This window comes from Cherax quadricarinatus, chromosome 1 (genome assembly GCF_038502225.1).
Source record: "Cherax quadricarinatus isolate ZL_2023a chromosome 1, ASM3850222v1, whole genome shotgun sequence".
Lineage (NCBI taxonomy): Eukaryota > Metazoa > Arthropoda > Malacostraca > Decapoda > Parastacidae > Cherax > Cherax quadricarinatus.
Window position 1 is genome coordinate 9,527,255 of NC_091292.1, and position 22,371 is coordinate 9,549,625.

The 22,371-nt window shown below is 41.1% G+C and overlaps 1 long non-coding RNA gene across 2 annotated transcripts in view; it reads left to right on the forward strand.

Annotated features, from left to right (window-relative positions):
• The window catches only part of LOC138853816 (uncharacterized), a 463,743-nt gene that overhangs the window by 367,291 nt on the left and 74,081 nt on the right, over nt 1-22,371 (forward strand). Inside the window, exon 1 of one of the 2 annotated variants that reach the window (XR_011393025.1) lies at nt 15,883-15,935. The exons of the other annotated variant lie outside the window; for it this stretch is intronic. This is a non-coding gene — a long non-coding RNA (uncharacterized lncRNA). Of the gene's footprint in view, nt 1-15,882; nt 15,936-22,371 lie in introns of those variants that run through there. 2 annotated transcript variants of the gene reach the window in all.

Consider the following 22,371-nt stretch of genomic DNA (forward strand, 5'->3'; position numbering starts at 1 on the left):
ACTGAGGTATCGAAACGCTTTTCTCAGGTTTGCCAGGCGCCCATATGCTGAAGCAGCTATCTGGTTAATGTGTGCTTTCGGCGACGTGCTCGGTATTATATTCACCCCTAGATCTTTCTCCTTGAGTGAGGTTTGCAGCCTTTGGCCACCTAGCATATACTGTCTGCGGTCTTCTTAGCCCTTCCCCGATGTTCATGACTTTGCATTTGGCGGGGTTAAATTCTAGGAGCCAGTTGCTGGACCACGCGTCCAGCCTGTCAAGGTCTCTTTGTAGACCTGTCTGATCGGCACCTGATTTAATTCTCCTCATTAACTTCACATCATCTGTAAACAGGGACACTTCTGAGTCTATTCCTTCCGTTATGTCATTCACATATACCAAGAATGGCACTGGTCCCAGGACTGACCACTGTGGGACCCAGCTTGTCACAGGCTCTCACTGTGATACCTCATCACGTACTATGACTCGCTGTTGCCTCCCTGTCAAGTATTCTCTGATCCATTGCAGTGTGCCCTTCCTGTTATGCGTGCCTGATCCTCTAGTTTCTGCACTAATGTCTTGTGAGGAACTGTGTCGAAGGCCTTCTTGCAGTCCAAGAAAATGCAATCAACACACCCCTCCCTCTCATGTCCTACTTCAGTTACCTTGTCATGTGTGTATGTGTGTGTGTGTGTGTGTGTGTGTGTGTGTGTGTGTGTGTGTGTGTGTGTGTGTGTGTGTGTGTGTACTCATCTAATTGTACTCACCTAATTGTGGTTGCAGGGGTCGAGACTCAGCTCCTGGCCCCGCCTCTTCACTGATCTCCACTAGGTCCTCTCTCTCTCTCTGCTCCCTGAGCTTTGTCATACCTCGTCTTAAAGCTATGTATCGTTTCTGCCTCCACTACATCGCTTGCTAGGCTATTCCACTTCCTGACGACTCTATGACTGAAGAAATAGTTCCTAACATCCCTGTGACTCGTCTGTGTCTTCAGACGTGTGTGTGTGTGTGTGTGTGTTAGTTACCATTTTGTCCTAGGCACATGTCGATTAGACACTAGGCCTGGTGTGTGTGTGTGTGTGTGTGTGTACTCACCTAGTTGAGGTTGCAGGGGTCGAGTCCAAGTGTGCGTGTACTCACCTAGTTGTACTCACCTAGTTGAGGTTGCGGGGGTCGAGTCCGAGCTCCTGGCCCCGCCTCTTCACTGATCGCTACTAGGTCACTCTCCCTGAGCCGTGAGCTTTATCGTACCTCTTCTTAAAGCTATGTATGGATCCTGCCTTCACTACATCGCTTTCCAAACTATTCCACTTACTGACTACTCTGTGGCTGAAGAAATACTTCCTAACATCCCTGTGATTCATCTGCGTCTTCAACTTCCAACTGTGTCCCCTTGTTACTGTGTCCAATCTCTGGAACATCCTGTCTTTGTCCACCTTGTCAATTCCTCTCAGTATTTTGTATGTCGTTATCATGTCCCCCCTATCTCTCCTGTCCTCCAGTGTCGTCAGGTTGATTTCCCTTAACCCCTCCTCGTAGGACATACCTCTTAGCTCTGGGACTAGTCTTGTTGCAAACCTTTGCACTTTCTCTAGTTTCTTTACGTGCTTGGCTAGGTGTGTGTGTGTGTGTGTGTGTGTGTGTGTGTGTGTGTGTGTGTGTGTGTGTGTGTGTGTGTGTGTGTGTGTGTGTGTGTGTGTGTGTGTGTGTGTGTGTGGTGTGTGTGTGTGTCAACATACGTCAGGTGTGAATCCTCCACCACCCATGTGTGTCTGGTAGAACGGAGGGAGACGCTGACAGCTCTCTCCCTCAATTGTCCCTAGCGCCGTCTCCTGTGTTTGACCACTGACAGCCGCTTTGTCAAAACCTCTCCTCCGGTGTTTGTTTTCATATGTTCGCTGACGACGGGCGTCGCTTATTACGTGGGCAAGAACCTCTCTGGCTGGTGAGCAGCTGCGGAAGGCGAACTCTCGAGTAATGGTTGGTCACCTCGCATATTGTGTCAGTAAATGGAGTAGGGTGGGCGAAGGGGAAGGAGTGTGCACTGAGAAGTATAAAAATACCTAGAAGAATAATGCCATAATACCGTAGCTGGAACAATTTGCGTTTAATCAATAATGGAGATCAGTCTAGACGTTTCAACCCACCCCCAAGACACATGCCAAGTTAACGGGGGAAGTCGAAGTCATGCTAGGTGAAAAGACACAAGAGATACCAAGCTCAAATCAACTTATGCCGTCTAAAGATTAGAAACATTGACAATATAACGAGCAGAACGCAAGACTCAACAGAAAAAAAAAATAAGTCGGAGCTAAGATACATATTATGAATGTTATACACACGAGCTGATTCAAGTAAACATTCTCTCCCTTTCCAGTAGGCTTGATAAATTTAATAATAATTTTCTCCTTGCATTAACAACAACACTCTTATCTGTCAAGATAAAGACCAAAACCATTCCATTAACTTCTCTAGCAAAATTATTGATCCCTCTTCTAGCTTTCACAAAGTCTTCCTGCTTTTTTTACTGACGAAGTTATAATAGTCACCAAATACACGTTGCAAAACAAATTTGAAACTTGACATCCTTTCACTCTGTGTAAAACTTAACCAAATTATGACTCTGAAGTTGACGTGATTTATTCCTTAGAAAACAGTGCAGTGTCCTCCGAGATAGATTTTAATCAGATCAATGGATGCTTACAGTGATAAACATCCCCTGGCCTACTCCAGCTAGGTTTTACATCTTATTAAGAAAAGAATCGTCACATAGGTGTGTAAACTTAAGATGGTGAAACCCTTACTCGTTTCTTCACAAAGCGAGATTTTATCCCAATAAAAGCTTGTTCTGAGGCGTCTCTCTTTTCTTCCTCATTTTGCGCAGTACGCCATCTGGAGCCACAAGAAGTAATAAAAGTCAATAAGAGTTATTAACCCAGTTAAGAAGGCATGAATTTTCTGCATATAGGTTTGTAAACAAATGATAATGAATTTGAGTGTTTTGAGCGACTCTATGGTTATTCGAAATGGCCCAAAGAGTAAAATAATTTAAAACTAATTTGCTCGGATTATTTGAGCTACTAGACACAGTCTTCAACCTTAGATGCCAAGAGATTTGGAAATTTCACTGCCACTTCAGCGAACAGAGACAATGACAACCTCATCGAAGCATTTTTTTAAATTGCCCAATTTTTATAAGATTATATAAACTCATATGAATTTTACGAGCTGCAAGACAGTGCAGTAAACATTATCAAGGTATCATTTCAAAGCTCCTGAGGAAGAATGCAATAGAGAGGACAAGGACTCAGTATGATCTCAATGAGGGAAAGATAATGATGATTTTGATGATGATGATGATAATAATAACAATAATAATAATAATAATAATAATAATAATAATAATAATAATAATAATAATAATAATAATAACAATAATAATAATAATAATAATAATAATAATAATAATAATAATAATAATAATAATAATAATAATAATAATAATAGTGATAATAATAATAATAGTGATAATAATAATAATAATAATAATAATAATAATAATAATAATAATAATAATAATAATAATAATAATAATAATAACAATAATAATAATAATAATAATGAAAAGAAAGGCTGAGTTACACTGAATTAACGAATACTTCTTCATTCGTACACACACAAAACTCAAAAAGAAAGCTCTTCGGGAACAGCGGATTAGCGAACACGCACAAAAAAAAAAAAATACTGCTTTTTCGAGGACCGTCTATGATTACTTAAACGGATGGAATGAAGGTTAAACAGTCACCCACTTTACACTCGAGTGATGGCCCTTCAAGTCATAGTGGAGACCTCTCGACTTGCTCTTGTAGCGGTCACCGACAGCGGCGTCTGTGTTGACTAAGAACTCGAGGGGTGCGGGAGCAGAGTGTGTGTGTGTGTGCACCTTATGGAGAATGACGAAGTCCCTCCCTGTCGCACTCTCTTGTGTATGCCAGCTTTCCGCCGTTCTCTCTGATGTCACTCATGAGAAGCGAAAATGGTGAGGATGTCGCATGTATCAGTGTTTCAGCACAAATTTGCCCCAAGATATAACGTTCAGCTTCGATACCATGCCTAACCCTTCTAGGGTAGGGTAGGTGCCTGAGCCCGAGCCTTTAGCTCATAAGACTGTCATTCCCATTTGCCCCCTTGTGGTGGGGATGGCAGACCAGAGAGGCCTAGCTTGTGGCTAGGCCTGGGGACAGTTGGTCCCAAAGATGAGGGGGTACTTATACCTCCTCCCATGGGAGACTTAGGTCTCAGACACTCCCTAAAGAGGGAGCCAAGGCCGGGCCACCACTTGGACAAGGCCCGGGCCGGGGAGAATACCGGCTAATCTTTAACTAACTAACTAACGTTCAGCTCATACAACGTTCACATGCGCGCTCACAGTAGGAAGTATTTCTTCAGTCATAGAGTAGTTAGAAAGTGGAATAGTCTGGCAAGCGATGTAGTGGAGGCAGGAACTATACATAGTTTTAAGACGAGGTATGATAAAGCTCATGGAGCAGGGGGAGAGAGGACCTAGTAGCGGTCGGTGAAGAGGCGGGGCCAGGAGCTGAGTCTCGACCCCTGCAGCCACAATTAGGTGAGTACAATTAGGTGAGTACAGGAGCTATAACTCGACCCCTGCAACCACAAATAGGTGAATACGTGAGTACACGGTGCCCCGTGGCCTGGTCGCTGTAGCTCTCGCTTTACAAAGCGAGGGTCTGGGTTCGATTACCGGCGAAGGGGTAGAAACATTGGACGTGTTTCCTTACACCAGTTGTCTACGTCCCCCATCAGTAAAATGGGTACCTGGGTGTTAGTCGATTGGTGTGGGTTGCATCCTGGGACAAAACTGACCCAATTTACCCGAAATGCTCATGTCAGCTAGGCCTTCATAAACTGTACTTGTACTAACTAAAGATATCATTCACATTATTATTATTATTATTATTATTATTATTATTATTATTATTATTATTATTATTATTATTATTATTATTATTATTATTATTATTATTATTATTATTATATTACACACGCACACACATATTCGCATGTAGTGACGTGCAAAGTTTATCTGAGTCGCTTCCGAAGATCATCGCCCTCGCGGCCCTGTTCCAGAGGAATCGTCGAGTTTCATCTCGAAAAAAACCGAGAGGTTTGTTGGTAATATCCCTTATGCATGAAGGGAGGGTGTTGAAGAGTCGTGGTCCCTTAGCACATACTGAGTTCTCATTATATTTCTCTCTTCCCTGCTTTTCATTGGTGGTGTCCTTCACTGTTCTGCCAAACCTCTTGTGTCCATAAGTAGCATTTTCGGTGTGCAGGTTTGAACCAATCTCTCCAGTATCTTCTAGGTGTATATTATGATGCATCGTTCTCACCTGCGTTCTAAGGACTTCAAGCCCTCCCAGTAGCTAAGGTTATGAAGAAGATTATTAGGAAAAGAGTGGTGGAGGACCTAGAAAGGAGTTCGTTATTCATGGCAACCAGAACAGCTTTAGAGAGTAAATCCTGTCTCACAAACCTATTGGAGTTCTACGATAAGGTAACAGAAGTAATCAATAGAGAGACAAATAATAAGATTGCACTCTCTTGGACTGCAGAAAGACTTTTGACACAGTACAGCACAAGAGACTTGTACAAAAGATTGAGGTGCCAGTAGGAAGTAAACATCAAGTGATTGTTTGCGAAGAGGTGAAGGAATGAGCGCGTATGACGAGGGGTTCAACAAGGATCTTGTATAGGTGAATGGCATGACTAAAGGGACAGATTCAGAGGTATTTCTGTCTGTGGTGATGTGAAACTAATTAGGAGAATGCAAGCAGATGAAGAACAGGAAAAAATATAAATAGATCTGGACAGGCTACATAGCCTGCTTGAGAGGCGGCTCTCAGGTACACGAGGGCATTATTGGAAGTTAAACGCACAGATGAGTTACAGGGCTGTGAAGAAATACTTCTTTAGCTTTAGAGTGGTTAGGAAGTGGAACAATCTTGACAGCGATGTAGTTGAACCAGAATCCATACACAGCTCTAAGAATAGGTATGATACACAGATAACCTGCACTTACGAGACTGAAACTTATAATGGCTATTCGGTCCAACTTGTACCATTAACTAGTCACACAGAACTGCGAAGGGAAGGGAGCCAGAATATACATAATAAGTATGATAAGGCATATGCAGCCAAGAGAGAGTGAATCCAGTAGCCACCAGCAGGGATGGCAGGACCAGGAGCTGAGACTCGACCCCTGCAACCACAATTAGGTGAGTACACACACATACACACACACACGCACACACACTCACACACACACACACACACACACACACACACACACACACACACACACACTCACACACACACACACACACACACACACACACACACACACACACACACACACACACACACACACACACACACACACACACACACACACACACACACAGGCTGCAGACCTGGTTCAGCAATTGGCTCCTGGAGTTCAACCCCACCAAGTGCAAAGTCATGAAGATTGGGGAAGGGCAAAGAAGACCGCAGACGGAGTACAGTCTAGGGGGCCAGAGACTACAAACCTCACTCAAGGAAAAAGATCTTGGGGTGAGTATAACACCAGGCACATCTCCTGAAGCGCACATCAACCAAATAACTGCTGCAGCATATGGGCGCCTAGCAAACATCAGAACAGCATTCCGACATCTTAATAAGGAATCGTTCAGGACCCTGTACACTGTGTACGTTAGGCCCATATTGGAGTATGCTGCATCAGTTTGGAACCCACACCTAGCCAAACACGTAAAGAAACTAGAGAAAGTGCAAAGGTTTGCAGCAAGACTAGTCCCAGAGCTAAGAGGTATGTCCTACGAGGAGAGGTTAAGGGAAATCAACCTGACGACACTGGAGGACAGGAGAGATAGGAGGGACATGATAAGGACATACAAAACACTGAGAGGAATTAACAAGGTGGACAAAGACAGGATGTTCCAGAGATGGGACACAGCAACAAGGGGACACAATTGGAAGTTGAAGACACAGATGAATCACAGGATGTTAAGAAGTATTTCTTCAGCCACAGAGTAGTCAGGAAGTTTAATAGTTTGGGAAGCGATGTAGTGGAGGCAGGATCCATGCATAGCTTTAAGCAGAGGTATGATAAAGCTCACGGTTCAGGGAGAGTGACCTAGTAGCGACCAGTGAAGAGGCGGGGCCAGGAGCTTACACTCGACCCCTGCAACCTCAACTAGGTGAGTACACATATACAGGCGGCAGGGTCCAAACATACTTTTAAGAAGAGGTACAATGAAGCTCTTGGGGCAGTGAGAGAGCGGATCTAGTAGCAACCAGGGAAGACACGGGGCCAGGAGCTATGCCTCGACCTCTGAAACCTCACCTAGGTGAGTACACACACACGTCACCAGAGCAATAATTTTTCGACTTTTACTGTCACCCGTCCAGTTGAATCGTTTACCAATCCCCATTCGTGTTCGCTTTTCCTCCAGCAAGGGCATATACGCCCAGAGGTAATTATCTCACTGTATATTTTACGAGACATATGTATCTCTCACTGAACATTCACCAAGAGGTTAGTATCAATACACAAATAACCCACACATTGGAGAGAGAAGCTTACGACAACGTTTCAGTCCGACTTGGGCAGAAACGTTGTCGTAAGCTTCTCTCTCCTATGTGCGCGTTATTTATGTAGTGTTCTAGTCACGGTTACCTGGAGGTTACCTGGAGGTTATTCCGGAGATCAACGCCCCCGCGGCCCGGTCCATGACCAGGCCTCCCGATGGATCATGGCCTGATCAACTAGGCTGTTACTGCTGGCCGCACGCAGTCCGACGTACGAGCCACAGCCCGGCTGATCCGGCACTGACTTTAGGTATCTGTCCAGCTCTCTCTTGAAGGCAGCCAGGTATTGTGCCTTTTTGTTTTTTCTTTCTCCATGTAAATGTACCGAGAGGTGAGTAAGTGCAAAGCAAGAGGCTCGATCTTCCGAAATCCCCGACAGGGATGTAGAGTATAGTGTTTCTCATTTAGTATGTTTCTCATTTAGTTATGAATTAAAGAATCCTTGACTGGCGGTGTGCAGGTGCAGTCCTGCAAATGACATGCAGCCTTAATGACCCTCGTGTGGTCGAAAGTCTTCAAACCAAATAAACTAGCCAGTAAACTTAGAGTTCTAGCCCGAGTTTACCCAGTATCTCCAGTTACAAACTAAATTTACTACCTTCATCGCTATAATTACGAAACGAGTCTTGACCTCCACATCGCAGCGCTTGCCCTAGTCAACCGTCATGAAGAACGAGTTTTGCATTATTTAGAAATCGACACACCAGCCATTTGCTCAAGAGCTATAATTATATTCAGCGATAAGCCGGGGCTTGAGAGCCTCCTTGCCCTTGTGGCTCGAGTTTCTCCTGGTTGTATTTACTGCGAATTTACCGTCTGCTACTGAAAGAAAGAAGGGTCGATAGTGTGCTGCTGTCTGCTTCTCCTGTGTCTGCTTCGTTGTTTGAGGGCATCGAGAAGGTCAGGGAGCGATGCTACTGGATAGCAAGGAGGCGCTCACGCCGTGAGGGACATGGTGCAATTTATTTAACTCGTAAATTATCGATAACGCATTTCCTGCCTCATCCCATCCCCCTCATCTCTCCACCGTCTCCTCCACCTCCACCTCCACCTTTTCTTTCACCGCCAACCTCTCCTTCTCCTCCTCCTCCTCCTTCCCGTTCCCGTCTTTTTCACCTCTCCCATTCCCCCCACAAATCATATTTCCCTGCAGCTCCTATGACCATGTAATTACTACATATGCAACTGTAGATTTTCAGAATTTCACCCCGCACTTGTGAGTGTCTGTCTGTTTGTGTTTGTTTATTTGTCTGTCTGTGTCTGTCTATTTGTCTGTCTGTCTCTCTTTCTCACTTACTACGACTGCTACAAGATATTTCGGTGGCTGCGTGATCCAAAAAAGTATCCCCGTATGCCCTAAATCCCTTTCTACCTCAGTGCACACAAAACGACATAATAATATAAAATATGGCACAGGCTTCTAGTGCATCATTGAAAATTTGAGTAAATCAGGAGAAACATTGACAAGTTATCACATTAAAACTAGTGCCGAATTTCTCAAATAAAAAATAATAAATTGGCACATACACAGAGGTGCACAAAACTCCCCTTCCCTCTTCCCTCCGGGAAAAAACTAGACAGAAACAATTTCAGTGTCTAACATACTAGCTAAGGCAACAGAAAATATAATGAGACATAGAACTGTTGAACAGCTACAAGGAAATGTGTCAACAGTGTTACTTTGGGAGTAGCTCTCTCTCTCTCTCTCTCTCTCTCTCTCTCTCTCTCTCTCTCTCTCTCTCTCTCTCTCTCTCTCTCTCTCTCTCTCTCTCTCTCTCTCTCTCTCTCTCTCTCTCTCTCTCTCTCTCTGACTCATAAAAATAGCCATAATTTTTAAAGGGGTGGACCGGTAAGCCAGCGGTAGGCCTCGGTCAGATGAAGAAAAGCTCCAGCGTCAGGAAACACTTTTCCTGTTTCCTGACAAATGTTACCTAACCTGAGCTTTCTGACTCAAGGTTTACCAGACGGGCAGACGGACAGGCTGGGTTCTGCCACGATTACCAACATGACGCCTCCATATCTCCTCTCTCCTATGTGCAGGTTATTTGTGAATTATTCCAGTGACGGTATTGTGCCTTTTTGTTGTTTACAATTGTTTCCTTTGCTACCAACGAATCCCATTATAAATGAAAATTAAGGCAGCAATTGACACGGGTTCAGAGACAGATAATCTTATCACACGAATATCCTAAAATTTTGTCAGAGCGGCTGAAATGCGAGTGAGAAAGAGCAGGTAAACTGTGTCACTCTCGACTGTAAGAAAGCATTTGACACTGTGTCACGCAGGAAGCTTGTATACAAAGAAGAAGAGGCAACATTACACCTTAAGGCGATACATAATATTTGAGGAACGAAAAGCAGAAGGTAATTTTACTAAAGGATATATCAGAATGGGCACACACACAGTACAATTTTCAAAACACTTTTCAGAACAAACTTTCCATGTTACAACGGTTCTGTCAGTGTTTACACTCCTTAACAATGTGTGAAAATGTGTTCCACACTCATCTAGCAAAATATTATCACATAATAAAAGGAAAAAATGTAATTCACCTCCATCATTTGAGTGGAACGTTGTGAGCTGTGAGCCCCAGACACAGCATTTCCTCAGAGAGGAACTTAATTCTTGAAATGCTGCAACCCCATGAAGTACTGCCCATATTTGATATTACAACACAAGTGTTTACATGTAAGTATATATGAGCAGATGTAATTACAGGGGAGGACACACAGGAAACAACTGCCCGGGTAGGCTGGAAACAACCGCCCGGGTAGGCTGGAAACAACCGCCCGGGTAGGCTGGAAACGTAGTTTAGCCAGAAAAGAACTCCTCTACCTGGACCACCATAGGGAGGTCACTTATTGTTATCCTATTCGTCTATTTAAATGTCAGTTTTTATGTTCTTATTTGAGCTTTTCTGCATTTTCATTAATATAAAAATGTGATCTCTGTATGTTTCTATGTGTAACTTCCTTATGTTTGTATCAATGTCTGGTGTTATTGTGTTAAACATTGTATTTTTCATATCACCGGTGTTATTATATACAAGCGTGGCATTTACATCTCTTGAAGTTGCTATGCATAACAGCGTTATCTCTGTATCCTTGATATTACTATATATAAAAGCGTGATATTTGCCTATCTAATTTAACCAAATTGTATAATATTGTGAGCTTTGCGTCTCTAGTGTTACAATGTATAAACAACACTGATACCTCTGATATCATTGCATATAACCAGGTGATCTTTGTATTTCTGATAGCATTGGCAAAGGTTTTCTGATAGTCTCGGTAAATGTTATCTCTCCATCCATTTCATTTTTCAACAGTTTCTCCTGTAATAACTTTACAGATTATAAATACAAAATTTTGTAGACAGAAAACCAAATTGTTTACCATCTATTATGTTAAATTCGCCTTTCTCTACCGACTTTTCCAGTTTTGTTACATTACTTATAAAGAAAGCAGCCAAAGTCTAAACCACCTACCCTGACATTTTTGTCTGCATATGTACGTATGTACCATCCTGTGGAGTGTTTGTCCGTGTTAGTTACCATTTCGTACTTGTCACTAAGACATTTGACTTGTTGTGTATGCGTGTGTTTGTGTGTGTGTGTGTGTGTCTCCTTCAATAAACAAAGGTGAGCCTCGTCTCTCTCAGTATCCTCACTTCCTTTTGCTGTCTACTATTAGACCCAAGAGTTTCTCCCTCTTCTTTTTGTGCAATTTGAGACCTATTGATTCTAATATCTGAATGTGGACAGGATTGTCTCGTTACTGAGTGTGAGTTTATTGGTAATCACCCATGTATAAACCTTTTTGAAGTTCATTATACCCTATGTTGTGCAACCAAGTCTCCAACTTGGTTACACAAAACGCAGATGCTTCCTTTGTTTGTAGAATAGTGGTCATGACGCTAACCACTACAAGATCATAGAATGGCCGGCAAGAAAAGACCATATTCCTGGGAGCAAAGAATACAGATTTAGGTGTTGGGTAGCGTTAGGTAGGTCATTGATATTAATGGCTAATATTGGTGTCTGTTACTGAGGTCGGATTAGAATCATGTGCAACCGTGTCCTCTGGAGCCCATGATGGTTAAGCTTGAGGAAGAGAGTGCTACGGTCAGTGATAGCAAAAACACTTTGCAGATCTACGAAGAATCAAGCAGGTTGCTCATTTCTCTCCAGTGCTAAATAAGATGTGTTTAACAGCCTTATTATTCCTTCATTATCATTCATTTTAGTGGTGAACCTAAACGACAAGGAGTAAGCATACCGTGTAGATGTACAGTTTCTTGTACATTAATTTATTATTTTTTTAATAATACTGGATGCTTAGAGACTGGTCTGTAATTATTAACATCACCTGAATCACCACCTCCGCGAATGGGAGTTATCCCGGCTCTCTTGAGAGCTTCCAGGAAGGTTTATTCTTCAAGCGATTTATTGAGTGTCTCTATAGCTGCAGATAACACTCTTGCAGTTTTATTTTTGTAAATTATTGTTGGTTTACCATTTGCACTACTACCAGTATTTTAAAGAGGTTAAAGTTATTTCTGCAGGGGGTGGTAGAAGCCAAGCAGATATAATTAAGATAATTGCCTGTCAGATAGCTACTGACGTTGGCCTGCGCTTCAGAGACGTAGTAAAGATCTCATTAAGTTTGTCGGAAGTTTCTCTAGCTGAGAATAAGCGGAAAGGGGTTCATTTGCCTTAGACAAGGATATTTGTTATTAGAGATGTTAGTTTTTTTTTTATCCAAGAATCTGAGGCAATGTTCCTGAGGTTTGTTTTATATCTTCTTTGGGAATTATTAAATCTAACAGAATACTAGTTGCAGAGTATTTAATTATCATTTCCTTAGAAATGAGGCCTAGTCTGTACTCCTCATTATCGTGTTTCTTATCGATTGATCTGAGTAAGTCTTGTGAACCATGGATTATTTTGCCTTAATAATAAGATTTTTAACCCCGGAGGGTTAGCCACCCAGGATAGCCCAAAAAAGACAGTGCGTCATCAAGGGACTATCTTATTTTCACTGGGGTCCTTAAGTCTTGTCCCCCAAGATACGACCCACATCAGTCAACTAACACCCAGGTACCTACTTGCTTGCTAGGTGAACGGAAGAGCAGGTGTAAAGAAACACGTCCAGTGGATCCATTCTTGCTGGGAATCGAACCACGGACACTGTACTCACCTATTTGTACTCACCTATTTGTGGTTGCAGGGGTCGAGTCCTAGCTCCTGGCCCCGCCTCTTCACCGGTTGCTACTAGGCCCTCTCTCTCCCCGCTCCATGAGCTTTATCAAACCTCGTCTTAAAACTGTGTATGGTTCCTGCCTCCACTACGTCATTTTCTAGGCTATTCCACTGCCTTACAACTCTATGACTGAAGAAATACTTCCTACTATCTCTCTGACTCATTTGTGTCTTCAACTTCCAATTGTGGCCTCTTGTTTCTGTGTCCCCTCCCTGGAACATCCTGTCCTTGTCCACCTTGTCTATTCCACGCAGTATTTTATATGTCGTTATCATGTCTCCCCTGACCCTCCTGTCCTCCAGTGTCGTCAGGCCGATTTCCCTTAATCTTTCTTCATAGGACATTCCCCTTAGCTCTGGAACTAACCTTGTTGCAAACCTTTGTACTTTCTCTAGTTTCTTGACGTGCTTTACCAAGTGCGGGTTCCAAACAGGTGCTGCATACTCCAGTATGGGCCTGACATACACGGTGTACAGTGTCTTGAATGATTCCTTACTAAGGTATCGGAATGCTGTTCTCAGGTTTGCCAGGCGCCCATATGCTGCAGCAGTTATCTGATTGATGTGTGCTTCCGGAGACATGCTCGGTGTTATACTCACCCCAAGATCTTTCTCCTTGAGTGAGGTTTGCAGTCTTTGGCCACCTAGCCTATACTCTGTCTGTGGTCTTCTGTGCCCTTCCCCTATCTTCATGACTTTGCATTTGGCAGGATTAAATTCGAGAAGCCATTTGCTGGACCAGGTGTCCAGTCTGTCCAGGTCTCTGTGAAGCGAGAGCGTTGCCTGTCAGGCCACAATACACTAATAATAATAATAATAATAATAATAATAATAATAATAATAATAATAATAATAATAATAATAATAATAATAATAATAATAATAATAATAATAATAATAATAATAATAATAATAACAACAACAACAACAACAACAACAACAATGGTAATAATAATAATAATAATAATCTTTATTTCTAAAGAGTGCATGATATAATTGATTAAATGGCATACTTAATAGAAGGCCTAGAAATAAGTCACTCTGTCTGACTTTTTTGGGTTATCCTAGGTTCTCTACACATATGCTGCTATGTATGATAATTCTATGTAACTGTATTGTGTATACCTGAATAAATTTACTTACTTACTTACTTACTTACTAAACCCTTGGTTATGTAAGGTGTTTCATTCAGCCTTTTTTGATTGCTTTTATTTGCTATTTGTTGAATCTTAGAATACATCATACATAACTATGTTGTTATTTTAAATAGGGTATAAAATGTTGCTGTGGTAGGCAAGTGGATGCTTAACATATGAATGGGTATGGTTTGTTTGCAATCGTGTCGTTACGATTTCGAGAGACGAGACTCTTGTTTCTTGAAGAATAAACAACCTTCATAAGTCACCCTTTAAACATTTTCTTTTTCTATAATATTAAATCATAGAAAATGATTGCCATTGAATGGTTAACATTAAAAATATATTCTCAATATGTATAAGCTAGTAAGTAAGTAAGTTTATTCAGGTATACACAAATACAGTTACATAGATTATCATACATAGCAGCATATGTGTAGAGAACCTGCGATAACCCAAAGGAGTCCGAGTGACTTATTTCCACTGGGGTTCTTTTACCTTTTTGTTATAATATAAAGGAGATAATATCAACCATGTATAGGAGTGAGGCTGATTCATTACCTCTGTAACTTGCCATGATTGTGACCAGATCTACCTGAAATTCATTACCTTTGTAACTAGTTCAGCTATCATAACTTTGGGGTTTGTAACTAGTTCAGCTATCATAAATTTGGGGTCCAGTCCCTGGACCCATTATGTACCTTTGTAATCTCTTGACTACCGCCCACAGGATGGGTATGGGGTGCATAATAAAGATATTAAACTAACTAACTCCCTTACTGTCGCTACATTCAATGGGCACCTTTTGGCTCTCTTCTTGAACTGGTTCATGCTATGACTGGCTTTGGCATATGCAGGCAGTCTGTTCCATTCGTTTATTGCTTTACAATAAAAGATGTTTGAAGCCTGGCCACTGACTGTGGATACTGCAAAGTTGTGCTCTCTCACTCTAGTACTATGATTGCTCCCAACATTGACAAAATTGGCAGCAAGATATTCTCGACATTGTTTGTGAGCAATTTTATAAACTTGATTTAACTTCAGTTGTTTTACTCTGTCTTCAACATTCAACATATCCAATTGTTGTAATTCAACCTGGCCTACATGTTCTCTTGGACCCAATTCCAGGATGAATCTTACCATTTTGTTCTGAGTAATTTGCAGTCTTTTTTTTTTTTTTTGTCAAGGCAGACGCCATATGACATTGTATGAGGGCTAGACATAGGGCTCTGCGAGCCTCAGTAGTTAGACACTGTGCTTGTCTATAGAGGAACTTCAGTCTGGCATTCGCTTTCTTTACTACACTGTTCCTTGTCAATTCTCCTGACATGCATGGGTCAAAGGAGATTCCCAGATATCTTACTGAGGAAACTGAAATGATGGCCTCCTCATTACACCGGACATTAAAATTATTTACCCTTCTCAGTTTATGTTTTGTGCCAAAGAGAATGGCTTCAGTTTTTCCGAGGTGTAACGATAGTTTATTGTCTACTAACCATTTGCTGCAGGACTCCAGTTCCTGCTATATATTGTGGGTCTTTACCTGACACTAACAGAGCACTGTCATCTGCATACAGTAGGAATTTGCACTTAACACTGATGGATATGTCATTAAGATAACAAAGGAATAATAAGGGACCCAGAATACTACCTTGGGGAACTCCGCATGCTATCGGCAGGGGTTCTGATTCTGTTTTGTTGATTTTGACGATTTGTTTCCTGTTGATAAGGTAGGACTTAAACCAGTCTAGAGAACTTATGCCGATAACATGAAGTTTCTTACATAATATATTGTGGTTGACAGTGTCGAAGGCCTTTTGCAGGTCATGGCCATGGACCGGGCCGCGGGGGCGTTGATCCCCGGAATAACCTCCAGGTAACCTCCAGGTAACCATTCCTATGAGGTTCCCGATCGACATTTCATTTCTCATGTAATCCAACAAATTAATTAGGGAGGTGTCGAATGAGTAAGATCTTCTAAAATCTGATTGATAACTATGGAGAATGTTGTTGTCATTAAGGTACTTAACTACTTGACAGTACACCGCCCTCTCAAGAATTTTCGATATTACACTGAGTATACTAACAGGCCTATAGTTTCTTACATCAGACTTACTATTTCTCTTGAAGACAGGAACTTAGACGGGATGTTACCAGGGCCAGTGCTCTTAGTTGACTTTAACCTGCTTAGTTCTTTTTGAACGAAGTCATGAGATACACTTGCTAGTTGACAACTGTTTGGGGTTATCCCTTCATGGTATTGTATGTTTTAAACTTAACAGAGTCTGTGTTAAAGATGGCAGTGAACATTGTTTTGATTTTTTTCCAGACATCATTTACATCCGTGCAACTTGTTATCACTGTCCAATCACTATTGTGTAGCCTATTTACCATTGTTTCTTTACTGTAGGACTTTACTAGGACTTTGGGTAGTTTCAAATTTAGGTTGGATAAGTACATGAGTGGGAGGGGTTGGATTTGAAAGGGACTTGCACATCGGAGCTTGTTTCTTGGGTGGCATTGAAAATTGGGTTGGTCAAATGTTTGTTAGTGGGATGAATTGTAAAGGACTTGCCTAGTATGGGCCAACAGGCCTGCTGCAGTGTTCCTCCTTTCTTATGTTCTTATGTTCTTATGTAGTTTTTAGTTGACCTCATTTTTATTGTCCTGTGTAGGCCTATCCTATCCCTAGTGATTTTCTTGGTGCAATAAATGTTGAAATGATCACTAAGACCTGTAGTAATGACGCCTGACTGACTAATGTTCTCAGAGAGGTTACAAAGTACAGTGGAACTCTGATTTTCGTACGTTCCAGTTATCGGACATTTCGGTTTTAGAATCGCTTTTTGTGTGAAATTTTGTTCCGGATATCAGACCGTAATCCAGACATCGGACATATCATACACCGCCTCTCCGTGTCTGAGTCTGCCTCTGTCAGTGGTCGAGTGAGCATTACTTCGCACGTTCCAAAACATTTCGTAATAATCCATTGTTTTGTGTGACTGCGAAATAAGACACCATGGGCCTTTCAAAGATAGTTCCTTTGATAAAGAAGGCGAGAAACAGGACGGAAATGAAGAAAGAGATTGTAGAAAAATATGAATGTGGCGTACGTTTAGCCGAGCTTGCCGGGCTGTATGGGAAGTCGAAATTAACAATCTTTTCCATCCTGGCAAGGAAAGTAGAAATCAAGGAAGCTAAAGTTGCGAAAGGGATGAATATGCTAACAAAACAGAGATCACAAACAGTGGAAGATATGGAGAAGTTGTTGTTGGTGTGGATTAACGAAACACAGGGGGAGATAGTGTTGTGGAGTCGATCATTTGTGGAAAGGTAAGGCAGTTGCATGCGGATCTCATAAGGAAAATGCCTGGAACGAGTGCCGCTGTTAGTGAATTTAAGGCCAGCAAAGGCTGGTTCAGCAGATTCAAGAAGCTTATTGGCATACACATTGTTGTAAGGCATGGCGTGGCTGCAAGTTCAGACAAACCTGCGGCTGAAAAATTCGTGCATGAATTCAAGGATTACGTAGAGGATGAAGGATTCCTCCCCCAACAAGTGTTCAATTGTGACGAAACAGGCCTCTTTTGGTAGAAAATGCCAGAGGACCTACATCACACAGGAGGAAAAGGCACTGTCAGGGCACAAGCCTATGAAGATTAGGCTAACTCTTTTGTTCTGTGGTAATGCCAGTGGGGATTTCAAAGTGAAGCCTAAGTAAGTAAGTAAGTAAGTAAGTTTATTCAGGTATACACAAATACAGTTACATATACACAAATACAGTTACATATACTGGTGTAACACTCTGAAAATCCCAGTGTTCAAGAAAAGCAGTGTCGTCAAGAGTAAATTGTGTGTGATGTGGAAAGCTAATAATAAGGCATGGGTCATAAGCCAAATTTTGAAAGACTGGGTCCATGATGTGTTTGCCCCGAGTGTGAAAAAATACCTCCTGGAAAATAAATTGGCACTAAAGTGCCTCCTGGTACTGGACAATGCTCCTGCTCATCCTCCAGACTTGGTAGACCAATTGTTTAGGGACCCCTCTCATCCAGCCCATGGGCCAGCAGGTCATTTCAAACTTCAAAAAACTCTACACCAAAGCAATGTTTTAAAGGTGTTTTGAAGTGACCTCGGACACTGAATTGACCCTAAGGAAGTTCTGGAGGGATCATTTCAGTATCCTCCATTGCATAAGCCTTATAGGTAAGGCTTGGCAGGAAGTGGCTTCCAGGACTTTGAACTCTGCTTGGAGAAAATTGTGGCCAGAATGTGTCCAAGAGAAGGATTTTAAAGGGCATAGGGTTGACCCCATGGGGTTGGATGTGAATGGCGAGGATGTGGAACAGTTGGTGGAGGACCACAGGGACGAACTAACCACTGAAGAGCTGCAAGACCTTCATCTGGAACAGCAACAGACTGCAGCTGAGGAAACTGCTTCAGAGGAGGAGGAAGAAAGAGGGGATAAGGTGCCTTCTTCAGTGATTAAAGACATTTGTGCAAAATGGAAAGAGGTGGAAAAATATCACCCTGACCAAGCTGAAACAAGCCATATCGTTCAGTGACAGAACCTTGTCCCACTTCAAACAAATCTTAAGAGACGCCAGAAACAGAGTTCTCTGGACAGATATTTTGTGCTTCAGGGGTCCAGTGACTCTCAAGCTGGTCCTAGTAGCAGTAAAAGACAAAGAATGGAAGTGGTAACCCCACAGAGGGCTTTGATACCTAGAGTCCTTATGGAGGGGGATTCCCCTTCCAATCAATAACTTCAACTCTCTCTCCCCTAATCGCCTTCTTCAGTATGCCAACAAGAGTCTTCAATAAAGGTATGTAATGTTTATATTATATTTATTTATCATTTTTTGTGTATGTAAAACTATATTTATTCATTAAAAATTATTTTTTTGTGAATATTTTTGGGTATTTGGAACGGATTAATTGTATTTACATTATATCTTAGGGAAAAATTGATTCAGTTTTCGCACTTTTCGGTTTTTATAACGACATTCTGGAACAGATTAAGTTCGAAAACCGGAGTTCCACTGTATGTGGTCAATTAGGGTGGCTGAGAACTGTGTGATCCTGGTTGGTGTATCAATTAATCGAGTGTAATTATTTAAACCTAGAATTTGCTTATACCTTTTGCATAGCCCGCTATTTTGTTGCTGAAAACAGATATTGAAGTCTCCCAGTATTACTGTCTCGCAGTTGTTCTCAAGTCCGGACAAGACTCTGGAAAAGTCTTCTAAGAACTGGTCTTGGGTGGGAGGGCGGTTCCTATTAAGATGGGTTTTGTCTTGGGAAGGAGCACTTCAAACCATAGAATCTCCAGTTTATTGTCATTTACATCAGGTCTTGGGTTGTAAGCTAAGTCATTTCTTATGTAGGCACATACCCCACCACCTTTTCTGTTCCTATCTAAGCGTAATCAGTAAGTAATTTTATTCAGGTTAACACAAATACAGTTACATAGATTATCATACATAGCAACATATGTGTAAAGAACCTACGATAACCCAAAAAAGCCAGAGTGACTTATTTTCAATGGAGCTTAGCCAACTAGGCCACGGGGCCACTTGGTTAAATGTGGCTGCAAGAACATAAAAGACCTTGGCGAGAGATGTACATGCAAGCAGGTTCAGCTGAAGTAAGTAGAATATTGTATCTGTAAATATTTCAGAGACAGCGGGAAACGATCTGCAAACACAGACAGGTCCTGCTGCCACATTTTATTAATGTGAGCAATGAACAATCATGTTGATTTTGGTGTCAAGACTGTCTTATGCTACTGAACTATATAACTATTAAAGATATAGAAGTTGACTATATACAAAATGACTCACGAAATCGTAATAACACGACTGTAAACTACTGGCCTGGAGTTTTCCGACTCGCTTGCCGTGAGTTCGACCTTCACCCATACCACGGTTTATATTCAAAATTATATCATTTTTTAGCTTAAAAAAAATGGGCAATTAATTCTTCAATAATTTAATCTTATTGTGAACAGATGTTTAAGAAATCAAATGCTCAATCGTGAAATTATACTTGAGAGCTCCCCAAAAAAATTTAAAAACAAGAATTTACAAAATGTTCTATAAAATTTGGTGCTCTTATGAAGTGAAGACATTTGTTTGTTTAGCTGCTTGACTAACCGGGGCAGCAGGTGCTGGAAGAGATGCCGATTTGTCTTGCTTCACCATAGGATTGAAAAGCAGTTCTCTTAACCACAAACACGTGAAAAAAATATTCTTATTCTCATTACTTGTAATCATAATCCAACCTTAAGTAATAACTGATTGCTTGTTTGTTCTCCTTGTAATTCCTAAATTTGCTGTTTATGGACTCTTAATGTCCTTATCTGTGTAAGTAATTTATTAGTTATTGCTTAAGCTAGGCTTAAGTTTGCTCGAAATGCTCTGCATAGCTATAGGCTTTTTGCATACACAGCTAAATGTCACCCATCTCTGTACAAATATTCGCTGTATAGCCCTTGTGGTTTAGCGCTTCTTTATGGTTATAATAATAATAATCTGTACAAATATTGTTTCATGCTGAATAGATTATTATTATTATTATTATTATTATTATTATTATTATTATTATTATTATTATTATTATTATTAAAGAAGCACGCTGCCACCGAGCTACAAGGTTCCGGATGTACCCTACTAAGCTAGATTAAAGATATATATTTTATATAGGCTTTATTTTGTATATTTATATTTTCATAGATGCTGTTTATTGTTAGAATAGGGGCAGGAGGTGTTAGGAGACTTGCCATTACTTCTCACCTCGTAGTGAGGATCGATCTCAGGTTCTCTCGGTAGCGAGCCGAGCGAGGTAAATACTGTGGTATGAAATACCACCAACTACTGAATAGTATGTATGCCTGTAAGAATTAGGATGACTACTGCAACTAAGTAAAATGATAAGTATAGACGCTGAATTCACGTTATCTTGACCTCCCAGTGCTCAGCAGCAACTAACTTTTTCAAGTACCTTCTGGTTCGTTATCATATCTGGAGATTACTTGTAAACGGGTTATATTTAGAGCACGTCAACAGATGTTGAGGAAGGGACCTTGATTTTTAGTAAACGCTGACATCTTCTTCAACAGATGTTGAGGAAGGGACCTTGATTTTTAGTAAACGCTGACATCTTCTTTAACAGATGTTGAGGAAGGGACCTTGATTTTTAGTAAACGCTGACATCTTCTTTAACAGATGTTGAGGAAGGGACCTTGATTTTTAGTAAACGCTGACATCTTCTTTAACAGATGTTGAGGAAGGGACCTTGATTTTTAGTAAACGCTGACATCTTCTTTAACAGATGTTGAGGAAGGGACCTTGATTTTTAGTAAACGCTGACATCTTCTTTAACAGATGTTGAGGAAGGGACCTTGATTTTTAGTAAACGCTGACATCTTCTTTAACAGATGTTGAGGAAGGGACCTTGATTTTTAGTAAACGCTGACATCTTCTTCAACAGATGTTGAGGAAGGGACCTTGATTTTTAGTAAACGCTGACATCTTCTTCAACAGATGTTGAGGAAGGGACCTTGATTTTTAGTAAACGCTGACATCTTCTTCAACAGATGTTGAGGAAGGGACCTTGATTTTTAGTAAACGCTGACATCTTCTTTAACAGATGTTGAGGAAGGGACCTTGATTTTTAGTAAACGCTGACATCTTCTTTAACAGATGTTGAGGAAGGGACCTTGATTTTTAGTAAACGCTGACATCTTCTTTAACAGATGTTGAGGAAGGGACCTTGATTTTTAGTAAACGCTGACATCTTCTTTAACAGATGTTGAGGAAGGGACCTTGATTTTTAGTAAACGCTGACATCTTCTTTAACAGATGTTGAGGAAGGGACCTTGATTTTTAGTAAACGCTGACATCTTCTTTAACAGATGTTGAGGAAGGGACCTTGATTTTTAGTAAACGCTGACATCTTCTTTAACAGATGTTGAGGAAGGGACCTTGATTTTTAGTAAACGCTGACATCTTCTTTAACAGATGTTGAGGAAGGGACCTTGACTTTTAGTAAACGCTGACATCTTCTTTAACAGATGTTGAGGAAGGGACCTTGACTTTTAGTAAACGCTGACATCTTCTTTAACAGATGTTGAGGAAGGGACCTTGATTTTTAGTAAACGCTGACATCTTCTTTAACAGATGTTGAGGAAGGGACCTTGATTTTTAGTAAACGCTGACATCTTCTTTAACAGATGTTGAGGAAGGGACCTTGATTTTTAGTAAACGCTGACATCTTCTTTAACAGATGTTGAGGAAGGGACCTTGATTTTTAGTAAACGCTG